Raw genomic sequence first — 13,663 nt, 5'->3', positions numbered from 1 at the left:
TAGCGTCATGACTTTACATAACAAACCAACCCTCAGACAAGACTTTACAGCCTTGAGGTATTGGCCTCTAACAGATACGATGAGAGGGCTACAAAGGTCCAGCAGGTCTTTTTCTTGTTTGTCTGTAGCCACTCCCTATTTTTTTCACTTGCAAACCTGCAGTTTTCAGTGACATCACTTGGGGCAGTTTAAAAGGCTTCCCACAACCCCTGTGCTGCAGCTACAAAGGCTGTGTCCAACCATTTTCACACGATACTCAAGATACATGGTTTTCACTAAATGCCTGAAACTCTAAAGGAGGCACTGATCCCTTTATTTGAAATACCTAAGGTCATTATGAAAGGTCTTCTCCATGTTTTTTTTTTTACCATCAGGTCTTCAGTTAAGAATTCAGACACTTTAATACATGCTGACATTTTTAGTTTTGGTAATGATAAAATAAATTATAATTTCTTAATTTTTTTGAGAATGAACATTGCAACACCACACACAGTATCTCTAAAGGTCCATGAAAAGAATTTCCATGAAAACAAGAGTCATTATTTGCAATCTGAAATAGGATTTAAGGTCTGGGAGCAGAATATAAATTGATATAACCAATTCAAGAGGTCAAATCAAAAGTTTTGCCATCACAAATACCCTACACATATAAAAAATATGTGGTAATATAAAGCTCCCACAACAGATTTGGTGAAACCTTGGATCAGCAGCCTGTCAATATTTCTAGCAAGAGCCAGATTCATCCTCCACGTGTTGTGGTATGAAGTTGGGGTGGGCGTTGCAGTCGCCCGACTCTGTTCTACCAACTGCCAGCTTTAATTACTTGCAGCTGAGTCCCAGTGTTTGGTATGTATATCAAATACTTTTCCGCCCCCCCTTCCCCATTGTTACCAGTCTCTGTGTACAATAGGCGAACCTGGGACATACTCAAACCAGCCCATGACTCTTCATTCTCAAAGCCCCCCTGTCTCTTCCAGCCTACGTTTAGAGGTACAGGCGGTCCCGATTCCCATAAACAGGGCTTGAAAAACTGGATTCAGGAAACCTGGATGAATCCCTCTGAACCATACAAACACAGAGTGAGGCTGTACCGCTTACTTTCTGCTCTCTGTAAACAAAATCACGGACACGTATGCATGCACATGCACACATAACGCACAAAAACACTCACTGCCACTGCATTTATCCTTTAACTCTGCAGTCTTCTCAGGGTCCTCTGAGTGACTGCACATGCATCAACATGTGCACAGAGTTAGAAACTCTTCCAGTAAACAGATTGCCAACCGCACAGGCAGAAAATATGCACTCTTCTCCAGGGGCAGTGGTCTCGAATCACTGACTGGACTGTTCAGTGTTTCCATAGTCCTTGTGACGTTTTTGGAGACAGAAAACAAAATTCTTTTTTTGGTGAATGTTCATTTCCGTTCAAGCAGACTGAGTGTGACTCTTTATTTACATGCAAAAACAAAGTCTCTTTCACACAAGAGCAAATATAAATAAAATAATAAAAAGAAGCTGGAAAATAAGCGGTATTTACTCACATGGAGCACGTGATGTTTTGATTTGACTCTCAGATTACAGTCGTGTTGTGCCGACCTCTCAGAGCAAAACCTTTCATTTTCCAGCCATCTGTGATAAAAACAGCTTAAAAAGCGGACCAAAATCATTCACACTGACACCATGTGGTTAGTTCGGATCACTTCTGCTCAGGCCGTCCTGCAAATCAACTTGTCAACTTGTTTCTTCACACACATAGACATCAAACGGACACTTGTCATCAAAGCTTCCAGGTTGACATGTTGCATAATGCTAAATATATTATCTTCTCATTATTTCAACAAGCTCGGTGGTGCTGCAGGCTAAAAGGAGAGAGGGGGGGGGGGGGGGGTAAAAAGAAGGGACTCACCATGTGAATGGCAGAACTTACGCTCCCATTCATTTCTCTCACATTCCTGCTGCTTGCTTCTACTAGCCCTGGCACCTGGGGCGTGGCACTGGTTTTTGGCTGAGTGACTGACTTAACTCCCCTTTGCCCCCCTCCCCTCCCCCCTTTCTGCTCCACCCACTTCTCTCCCCTGTCTTGTTTATTATTCTCCAGACCCTTTTTTTCTGTGCTACATCTTGTTCAACAGGTTAGTGGTATTGCCATGTGGAATTCTGTCAAGCAGAAACACAACTGCTTCTGTTGCTGGAGAGTTCTGGCTCCAATGCTTGCACCGTATGAATTGACTATATTAAGCAAAATATAGAAAATGGGATTAAGAGCAGAAGATTAAGATTGTTCTAATAGAGCATTTAGATACTATTCCAAGAAAAGAAAAAAAAAAAAAAAACACAGTGAGGGGGGAAAGTACCAGCAGCAAACCATGTGCAACAACCCTGAAATGTTTACAGCCAAGCCTACACGAGGGCTGCCACTGGCTCCATAGCAACACAGATCAGGGGATGAGTCTTTTGAGCCTCTATGTCCCTCATGACCCAAGACAAGTAAAGTGAAGAGATGAAGACAGTGTTTTTCTAAAACAAGCACAAAGTAAGCAACAAGAAAACAGAACTCGCCGGGATGATCCGGAACATCTCTAAAAAGAAATGTCACGGTTGTTAGTCTCTTTTTGCTATCAGTGTAGGTTAAAGCAAAATGTTTTAAAATAACTACTAAGGAACTGGGACAATAGTAACCACAACTAAATAATCAAACAAGAAAAGTAAAAAATAGCTCTAACATAGCTGGTAGTATGTTGAATTGGTCCAAAAAAGCCATTCTCAAGGTCTATTTTACAGTGCACGTTTTTACTGTAAAAGTTTAATGGAACCACTGAAAAAGGGTTGTTAAGTGTTGTGTGTTATATATATATGTGTGTGTGTGAGTGTGTGTGTGTGTGTGTGTGTGTGTGTGTGTGTGTGTGTGTGTGTTTACAAGGTTGGCATACATTTTTAATTATTTCAAAGTCCAAGGTTAATATATGATCCTTCTTTATCAAGTATAGCATTAAAAACTTTAAGGTTGACTATACAACAGTGTAAAAACATTCCAAAATATACTATGTAGTAGGCCTGATTCCTCTTTTTTTAAATTATTTTACCAAATATAGATATATTTTTCCAAAAACAAACAAGTCCAACCTATATTCTATCAGAAAAAATATTGTTAAAACCACCTAAAAATGTATAATATTAACAAAAATGTCTAATGTTTAATTATGCAAACTGCATATTACAAACTTTACCATACTAGTTTAATAGTATATAAAGGTAATGCAACGGTTTACTTTTCCCATCATTTGATTTGATTTCTGATTTGTGTTTTACAAAACAACAAAATACTAAAAATGGGGAATAATCTATCATTTATTTGCTAAAAACAAGAAACAATGAAGAAAACCATTCAGTTGGTTTATACCAAGCCTGGTGCAATGTAGTAATAGAATAAATACTAATTTCTTCTTAAATTTAGAACAACACATGTATGATGCTCACCACATAAACATACTGGTGTGCAGCAGGGATGCAATGATTACCTTTCAACATAATTTGATTTAATTGTGCAACATACAGCTTGAATTGTGATTGTGGCATAGTAATATAGGACTACTCTTGTAGATTTACTGTAGAGTACAAGAAGGGTGTGTCAACACGATGCAAAACAACAACAACAAAACATGGCATGTGCATTTGTTTAAGGTAAAACTTCCTTTAAGTAGGCCTACTTATGTGGTTAAAAACATTTTCTCTCCAACAAAACCAATGTTTTAGAAGTCAAACTAATAAACTTAAGGGGAAAGTTTAATTAACTAATTCAGCTTTTTATTAAACTTTGCTATGAGCGTGCTATTTCCTAAGTATGATCGAATATCTTTCAGATTTTTTTGCATAAACAAACGCATATCCCGCTTTGTCATACTACAACAAGTGAGTATGGGAACCAACTTGCTTAACTTTCACAACGCTTGACAGCATGCCAAAACTATGCCAAGAGATTTTATCAGACATGATGACTCAAGAATGTTGCATGAACAGCCAACAGTACAATAGCTGCAGCCACAGCCTGAGTCACAATATTGCACTCAGACTGCGTTATGACACCAAGAGCAAAATGTATTTCTGATAAAGAAACAGATGTAAATGACAAAATAACAAGTCAAAACACGTAGCTGTATCTGTGCGCTCTGTGTGCACGTACATGTTAAGGTTTTTTCATTACATGAAATGACAAAATTCCAAAGGCCTAATTCTTCGGAAAACCCAAACTTTTGTAACATTATTTAAAAAATATAACATATTTATCTGGACAGCTTAAGGGGCCGGGTTTATAAGTAGCCGACCCAAAAAGGAAGAATTAAACAGAGAAAAATTACAGGATTATGGTGAACAAAAGTATAGATAACAGTCTGCAACAGTTATGTTTTTGCACTCCTCAAAATATGTACAGTATACATTACAAACCGTACAAATTTCTATTACATAAAGGTTTTCTGCTGCTAAACATTGGATTATGTCCAAATCACCCATTACCCTGTTATTTGTTTTGTACCATCACTGAATTATTAGAAGAATTACATATTTGCAGATTGGTCGTTATGCTTTTACCAGACCATTCGACTAAATCCTTATTTTGCTAGTTTTTTTTGTTTTTACTTACTGAGTACCTTTAGACGACATAATTCGCATTGTTACCACAGTTAAACAACATTCTTCTTATCATGACAATCATAATGTTGAAGGTGAGGAGCCCGTCATTTTTATGAGACACAAATGCACCTTTTTGAAGCAAAATACCGCTCCCACTGCAGAATGCACAAATACTCTTGTTTCAAGAGAAATGTCTTATTTTCTGTCTTTCAAGAAAAATAATCTTATCTTGAGAAGTTTTTAAACAGCAAAATAATTTTAGTTTGAGAAAACGTGTTTGAGTGACTAGAATTTGTGGATTTATTTCTAAGGGGTCTGTTTTTGCACTGCACAAACTTTTAAAATATTATTATCGGAATCTAGGCTGATTCCTTAGTGAGTTTTTATAAACCGCATTGTTCAGGTTTGTAACATTTTGATTACATTTTATTGATCATTTCCAAAAAGGGGAAAATAAGAATAAAACTGATGCGATGATACAGATTTATTGGGTAAAAATCATTAAAATCCTAAACACACATATATGTCCCCAAAACACCGCCCTCTTTCACATGGAATATGTGTCGTGGATTTTTAATGAGTTTTTTTTAAGTTTCTTCCTTTGTGCATCACTCGTGAGTCTTCCTTTTAGCAACTAATTCAGCCGTGAAAAGCAACAAAATTCACCTGTACCGGGAACCTGAATGAGAATTTCCCTGACTTCTGGACTGCAGAAAAAAAATGAACTTGTTCTAATAAAAAAAAACAAAAGCCAGGCACAAGTATCACAGCGCATGTGACCTTTAAACACTATCTCACCATTGCATGGCAAATGCCGACAGTAATCTTTTTAATTCCAGAACAGAGTGTGCTCCAGGTGCTGTGCCATTCCAAATGTGCTCGCCCAACTTATTTTTGGTACACCACGTATCTGCTTCAGGGCAGCTAATCCCAAAAAGACAATGGCAAAAACTACAGAGGTCGGACTTGCTATGAAAAAATGACTCCTCCGTTTTCTGATAAAATTATGCAATCCACTGTACCTAACCACTCAGGTAAGTTAAGTTCACTAAAGCCCTGAGTTTAGCAGAGCTTTAGTGAAACATAGGATTAGAAAACTTCCCATAGTAAAAGGAGCAACATCAACAAGTAATGAGATGATTGTTTAGAGGAGAGAAAATAAGCAGCCACCAAATTGAAAAAAACCTATGTTTGTAGGTAAACAACATTGAAAGAAAATTTCAAAACACGCCAAACATTTTGAATCAAGTCTAAAAGTATTTGCCTGTTTTCCTCTGAATAAAAAATACACTCCTGCATGTGTATACATATTCATAAAAACCCATTTGTAATAAAACAGCAACAGCAGGCCCAACAAACGTCTTTCTGTCTGCTTTGCAGGAAAGACAGACTGAGGTAACAGGAAGAAGCCAGAGCAACATTGGACGCAAGCACTCATGGGCAACGTGACATCACTTAAACTAGCTACAAAAACATGTATAAGTGTATTAATGTAAGAGCTGCACTGCTACAAAACAATCTACACAATTTAAGGAGCATCACCACAATAAAATAAAGAAAAACAAAAAGCTGGGGGAATAAATAGAGGACTTTAAGGATTATAACCAGTATGATCGCAGACCGAAATGTGCGCCTTAGATATTAGGACAAAAAATAAATAGGAAGTGCAGTTCAGTGGGTAATACATCTAAGATTATTTATTTAAAAAAAAAAGGTTCAAAATCAGGGATTGATTGGCAGAACGATGTGGGGTTCACTGTCTTGGACAAGGAATGTGCAGACATGTACGTACAGGTAGGTGATGGAGGTATAGGACAGAGCTGCTACTATTCGGACCTGTGATTTTTATTCAAGTGAGTTGGATTGCAACCACTCAATGATTAGAGTTTAAACAACAACATTCATCGATATCTATCACAGCAGGCTCTGTGTGTGAGGGGCCATTCTATCACTGGGCCCCAGAAATAGAGTAATAGGTTCAGTCTGTCACTCCACACAAATCCGTACCGGGAAAGACTTGAAAAATGAAGCTTATGAAGGGAAATGATAGTGCTTCTATTATTACTAATAAAAAAAGTTAATAGAAAAATGTGTGTCCCCTTACTAGCAGGACAGATGTCCCAGTCCCGTCCAGCAGACAGTCTCTGAGACCATCCTCCCCAACGCTGCCACACCCCAAAAAAAAACCCCGGCCAGCATGTTACGTTTTCTGACATCCAAATCCTATTTTGCAATCAAGCAGCAACAAGTTTGTCTTGACCCCACCCAACAACACCCAACACCCAAATATCAGGAGAAGCTCAGCTCCTGCTTCTAAACTCCGCTGGGAGAGACTTACAAAAGAAGATAAATGATATCTCAATTCTCACAGATTTAGGCCACTTTTTTTTGCACAGGGAAGCCACAGGTGGTGCAGGGTCCACTTTCAATCTAATAAACCTCATTTGAAAATAGCCACAAATGGAAGTGAAGCTGCTTGGAAAAGCAAATCGCCAACTATAATAATATTAAAGAAAAAACAAAAAGGCATTTGATCATCGACAAGAGTTCACCAACAAAGACTGAGTCCAGAGGGACCCAGTTATTCACAAAACAAAGGAACAATTGAGAATAAGAATGTGGAAACCAAACACGATTTTTTTGTAAACTGAGAAGACTTTCAAAACAATCAGCGCTACATACAAAAACAACCGCTGGGTCCGCTCGGGCCTTACAAAATTCCTCTGTTGTGTCGGAGCTCATCTATACTGCCCGTCCGTCCCTCGTTATGCAAATCCCCTTTTCTGTTTCAACTTTTCATTTTAAAACACTTGTGACGACGTGTTGTTGGGTTAAATGAAGCCAAGACCCTTAGTTATTATTACTTAAGGAGATTTGCTGTGAAGTCTAACTGAGGATTTGGGAGGTCTGCTGATTAGTTGAGCAAAAAACACGCAGTCTGGGAAAACAGAAGAATTATGAAACAGCAAAGCTGTTCTGGGCTTTAAAGGACTGTAATAACAAAAATAAATAAAAGAAGAAATCCTTTTGGTGGGATCATAAGTAAATATTAAACCTCCTCTTTTAAAAGAATACACATCTGTAACCCTTACAAGAACGCTGTATACACCATTCAGTCTCGTGTGCTTCAACATATTTTTTCCAACGTTGCTAAAGGCAAGGGAAGGAGAAAATCTGTGGAGTCACTCTTATTTTTATTTTTTTTTCTGAGCAGGTTTAAGCTTGTTGAGATAGTATGAACGTCAGCATTCCAGCTGACAAAGTCTAATTAGGCACGTTTGACGAAAAAAAAGAAGAAAAAAGTCCCCTCTTGCCAAATTCTGTAACATGACGGAGCAACAACTATGAGGCAATAACCCAGATCAAAACAAGACAAAAATGTCAAACTTTTCTTCAAACTGCTGCAGACAAACTGATGTGGAAACTATTTAGTAGCTTTTATGTTTAGCTTCTCTAGTCTTAACTTGTCCGCAGCCAAACACTTCCACTGTGTGCGGGGAGTGAAAGCAAACGTGACCTTTGGTTTGAAAATCCAGCCCCACCACAGCAACTCAACACAAAGTTAAAACAGAGAAAAAGAAGGAAAATGGGATGAATGCATTAAACATTTTGATTTAGCTACTTAAGAGTAATAAGGTAAATGTAATACAACTTAATTACAGGCTGGGGTTTTAAAAGGCTTTAAGAACAACATAATGCTCAATCAATGACAAAAACGGAGCCACTCAAGCCTAAAGAATTTGAAAAAGTTTTGTTTCCCTAATCTAATGTGAAATATTAAGAATGTGCAGAATTACAACAGGAGTACGAGCAGCCACCTTTACTGGTTTGCTCATACATGTCTGGGATTATTTTGTTGCATTTAGCCCCTTTTGCAATGTTGGATTTTTTAAAGGCTTTTTTTATACCCGACCTGAGTTTACATAGTGAGAGAAAGTCCAAACAATGACAGGAACTCAGACGCTTCAATACTGCAAGTTTGGTCCAGTCCTGCCAGTCAGTCCAGAAAACAGCAAATGACTCAATGGAAAAAAGAAAAGAAAAACAAAAACAGACAGGACACTGAAACATCTGAGCTATAACAAGTACAGCCTAAAGTCAAAAGTGCTTTGAATTTTTGAAAGCTTTAAAATTACTTCCAAGCAAGCCCTGTCCTTTGACACGTGGATCCATTCATCATTTCTTGTCTCATAAAGAAGAACTTATCAACATACTGTGATGACAATAAAACATCGTTTTGTTTAAAGCCTTAGGATCTCAACACATACTGGAAATGATCTGCAGGAACAGATTAGCAAAAACAGCAACTCCTTTGACTGAAGAGTACAACTTTAAATGTTTGCTGACCTAAAGAAATATTTACTAGGAGTGCAAATTAAATCTTCTGCACCATTTGGAAAACCAAAAAGCTGCTCAATAAACACCATTGGTCCTGTCTAGAATCAAAACTTCTTTGCATTCTTCACTGTTTTAATGTTTTCTACAGGGCAAATAGACTTCCCTGGATCTAAAATGTCCTTGTTCTTAATAAAACGTTTCATAGATAATTGGACTCGAATGATCTTTTTCTTATTTTAGTTCAGAAAATACCCTGGCAAAACAGCATCTTGTATGGACGCATAATGAGTTTCTGACATCCTAACCGCGGTGTCTCCGGTGCCAGTGGAAAAACTGTGGCTAGCCAAGACACACCACTCTTAATATTTAATGTCCAACTTCAGAATCATCTTGCTCTGAGGTGAAGCACAAGGGGTGGCTGTTGGAACTCGCAGGGGCTTTTGGCTTTTTATACAAGTGTGGGAAATCTCTCACCAGGTTAACACGAGCAAAACCACTGGACGTCACGGGCATCCTCACTTCCGACTATAGGCTGGCACTGTGTCCACAATCAGGCACAGAAAATAACTAATGGAGCTTTTTTTCTCTTCTACATGCAAGATGTGAAAACCATGATGCATTCAATTCTGTGCTGGGACACAACATTACTGTTAAGCCAAAACAAACACTGCAGAATTGAGCAAAAACAAGACTACATGAATGGTTTGGACACACCTGACACCCAGCACTTCAGCAGCATTTGTGTAGAAAATAAGCTGAAACTGCAGCACCTATTGCATAAACTCTGTTAAAGGACTAATCTACAACAGACCGAGGAGACAAAGGTCTCTCTTTCTTCTTTTAAAAAGTTTAAACGTTTGTGGCAGCAGGGAAAAAAACTGTCAATCCTAACATTTTTAATACTTTTGGAGGGTGTTCATGGTAGATCATAAAAAATGATGAAAGTTCTCAGTAGCACACACACAAAAAACAATAAAGTTGCATATTTACCAATAAATGCACATAACCAGCCCAACATTCTTTGTTTGACTAAGAATGCAGCCTGAATGAATGCTAAATAATAAAAAGCATGACGGATAACAGCCTAAGATTGTGGCTAGTTTTAACAGTTTATTTATCAGTTTACTCTTTATTTTTATCATTGTTGGCTTTTTTGCATTGCAGCTTTCTCAGTACTTCATTTTAATGTTAATTCTTAAATCTGTCTATTTAAAAAACTAAACAAGCCAATGATGTAAGCTTTTGTTTTCAAGTACAGAGATCCACAAATGAACTATCATTCTAAATTGCTATAAGCATTTTTAGAAAAAGAATTTTGAAGAAAAGAAAAAAAAAGAAAATTCCAAAATGTAAGCATGCAAGTGTTTAGAGTTTAGAGCTCACGTGTCACTCAAGAAGGACTCTAAAATATCAGGTTCAGGTGCTTCAACAGGTTAAACCACTTAAAGATTGATTTTCTGCCGCCAAAACAAAGTCACAAGTGTGCAGTAAATACCAGAGGAGGTGATATTTTGACCTGACCACAATTAAACTTCTTACTGAAGTTTGGTTAGTGTTAATGATTAATTACACAGATTTAACTAAAAGATAAGGGTCCAAACACACACGTTCAAATCAACACTTTTTTTTCCCCCACATGCAGAATTAGCCTGCCCGCTTTGATAGTGCCGGAATGCTTCATGTGACAGATATTTAAAGGTATATGAACTGCATTTACTCTGCACATTTCTTGCACCGTTGACCTCACAAGTGTCTACCTCAGTGTTCTCTTCAAGCCACAAATACACTGCTTTTGTAAGCATATCTTCTTTTCTGCCCACTAACACACAGACATTTATCTATGTGAGCTGTACGTGTGTCCACGATCAGTTGATCCGTAACCCTAACGCCCAATCATGTAATCCTGACCAATAGTCTAAAAGAGAACATTCCTCTGAATTAGGACAAGACGTTGGTGCCAGAAAGGGATTGAAACAGACAATATCATAACTAAGAAGAAGTTAAGTGGACAACATCTGCCAGCAGTAAGAAAAACAAAGGGAAAACCCTGAGCTCAAAATTCCAATATAAATAGGACTTAATCTTGTGATTAACAGCTTTTATAAAGTAAATAGCAACAGGACCTCTGGTAAAAAGAGGACAAATGAGCTATAAATCCAACTGCTGACATTTTTTTTCAAAAGTATCGTGCTATTTATACTCTGTTTTAATGAGCTTAGTCAGGCATCAGCTCCAAGTGCCTCTTAAGTGAAGTTAATAAGAGATTCACATTATATTGGATTTTATTTCTGATGTAAACATTCAATTCTGGTAAAAATTCAAGCCAAAGCGTAGCTATAAAGTGTGGCAGGAGCCACACAAGACCCTGATGGAGCCAATACAATTATGGCTCAATTTTGTCTCATTGGGATTCAGCAGTCAGAAAGAAAATTCTCTCAGTCAAAAGAAAGGCTGCTGTGCTCAGATAAAAGCTCCACCGCCCAATGCATGCTGAGATCCCAACCAGAGCTGGGCACAGCCCACAAAAGGTGCAGAACAAGAAGTGAGAACACATTTATGACCCGAAATAAAAAATACTGATCATTGGTTATAGTCCCGAAGAATTGAGGTGTATTTCCCTGTGCTGCTCAAAGCGTTCTTCAACCTTTTGAACCCATATAAACAAGCCCGCATTACAGTGAACAAAAAAATGTGCTTGACTGAAGATGTTCAGCTTTTTTCGTTTTCATGCATCGCTGGTTTCATATTTGTTTGTTTAGGTTTTTATTATTTTTTGGGATAGACAAACTAATTTACGCTCAAGGCAGGATTATTTAGCCATGTATGAGTTAAATATTGTGTCAGAATTATAATGACAACCTTTTATCAAAAATAGAAAAAAAGTATTATGGAATACAGATCCATATTTGTTCATGTAGGTCAGCACTATCAGAGCAAAACAGCTGAGTGAAAGTCTGAAGTATATGGAGCAGGTTTGGGTTACTGTGTAACAAACTGAAATGCTCCAAATAGCTTTTCAGAGTTGCAACAAATATCGGAGCTGCTTTGTAACACACAATTAATGTCCAAAAAGTTCTTCCCATGATTCTCTTTTTCCAATCATTGCATATCAACAAGTTTTCGAGGGAGTCCAGTATTTCAGTGCATACCTCTAAGTTTGCTTAACACAGCAGAGTCAATATTAATAGAGTGCTATTTAAAGCCAGGTTTATACACAGGCAAGACACAGTTAATTACTGACAAAGCCTTGATGTGTGTCAATAAAAAAAATGTAAAGAAAAAAACCTATGCTGAAGTCTGAGGACTCACAATGGTAAAACAAACTCACTACTACTGATGCAGAGCCGCAACACTGCTCATCTTCACAGTGAGACAGCTTGAAAGATATTTTTATTGCATCCATTATCCCAAAATCCCATTCTGACCACAAAACACAGAAGAAAAAAATGCCCTTTTACCCTGAACTGCCATTGTTAAGGTGGGTTGTTTTCCTTGCTACTCCCTGGACGACCCTCATGCTAAAAATATGATGTTCTCGTCCAGATGAGACTGCCCAGATTAAAACATAAATGTGAAACAACTGTAGAACAGGCGATAACAGGACGAAACACTATACAGCTTAACGTATGGTCGATTTACAAAAATAAACTACCGGTATATAATTAAAGTCCCTCTCCGATAAAATGTTTTGAGCATTTGATTCATATGTGAATTTCTGTGTGAATAGCTGTCAATCAAACTGTCGCAAAGACGCTTTGTTTGAATTAATGAGCCGTTGTGATGTCACAACGCCCCAGGAGCGCAAAAACATTGCACATTGATTATATAAGGCTAGTATGCAGCACCAAGGGCTACCAGAAGCTCAGAACAAGAGTCATTAGCGATACGCAAATTATCGGGGGATACAATGACTCCTTTAAAAGCAATATTACCAGACAGTGAGGCAGTGTATGTTCCTATTTTGGTGCCATGAAAAACTGCAGAGTCAAAACAGGTAAAAATGCTGTGAGGCACTTGGACGGTTCATCCAAACACTTTCCGATTGCTGTGATAAAAGTAGCAGTCAGGATATTTCTCCAAAGGGTTTAACTGCCAAGAGTAGGGCTGCACGATATGAGGAAAACTTGCGATATGCGATATTAGTGATCAATATTGCGATAAAGATAAATTTGCGGTAAATAAACAAATAGAAAAATAAACAAAAACATCATTCCCATTTCACTGCAACAGTTTAAAAATTATACTCCAAATGACCCTCATCGACATGGGGGACAAACGTCAGGGTGGCTAACCCTGGTCCTCAAGAGCCTCAACCCTGTCTGTTTTCCAATTCTCCCTAGACTGCTCGATAATGATAACCAAAATCAGGTGTGTTCAGTCAATCAGGATGTGAAATCACTTGAGTCAGCCAATCAACAGCAAGCTGGTTAAGGAGAGCTGGAAAACAGGCAGGGTTGAGGCTCTTCAGGACCAGGGTTAACATAATAGGCCTCCATCTGATTGGTCAACAATGGGAAGGCGTCCATCTGATTGGTCAAAGCATAAAGGGATTTATTTGATTCGTTAAATGCTTCAAGCTGCTAGAAGATTATTTTAACACATTTTGGGTTTGCGATTTATTGCGATATTCGTCGATAACGATAAATTTGCGGTATATTGTGCAGGCCTAACCAAGAGCAAGGCTTGACAGATCCCT

General features: G+C 38.0%; 1 protein-coding gene across 6 annotated transcripts in view; it reads right to left on the bottom strand.

The window, feature by feature from the left end:
• The window catches only part of LOC101161962 (nuclear factor of activated T-cells 5), a 34,495-nt gene that overhangs the window by 17,600 nt on the left and 3,232 nt on the right, over positions 1 to 13,663 (bottom strand). Inside the window, exon 1 of one of the 6 annotated variants that reach the window (XM_023953479.1) lies at positions 1,907 to 2,015. The exons of the other annotated variants lie outside the window; for them this stretch is intronic. The gene's annotated coding sequence lies outside the window, so the exon portion shown is untranslated. Of the gene's footprint in view, positions 1 to 1,906; positions 2,016 to 13,663 lie in introns of those variants that run through there. 6 annotated transcript variants of the gene reach the window in all.

This window comes from Oryzias latipes, chromosome 3 (genome assembly GCF_002234675.1).
Source record: "Oryzias latipes chromosome 3, ASM223467v1".
NCBI lineage: Eukaryota > Metazoa > Chordata > Actinopteri > Beloniformes > Adrianichthyidae > Oryzias > Oryzias latipes.
The sequence above is the reverse complement of the archived record's forward strand: the minus strand, read 5'-3'. Positions and strand labels throughout refer to the sequence as shown.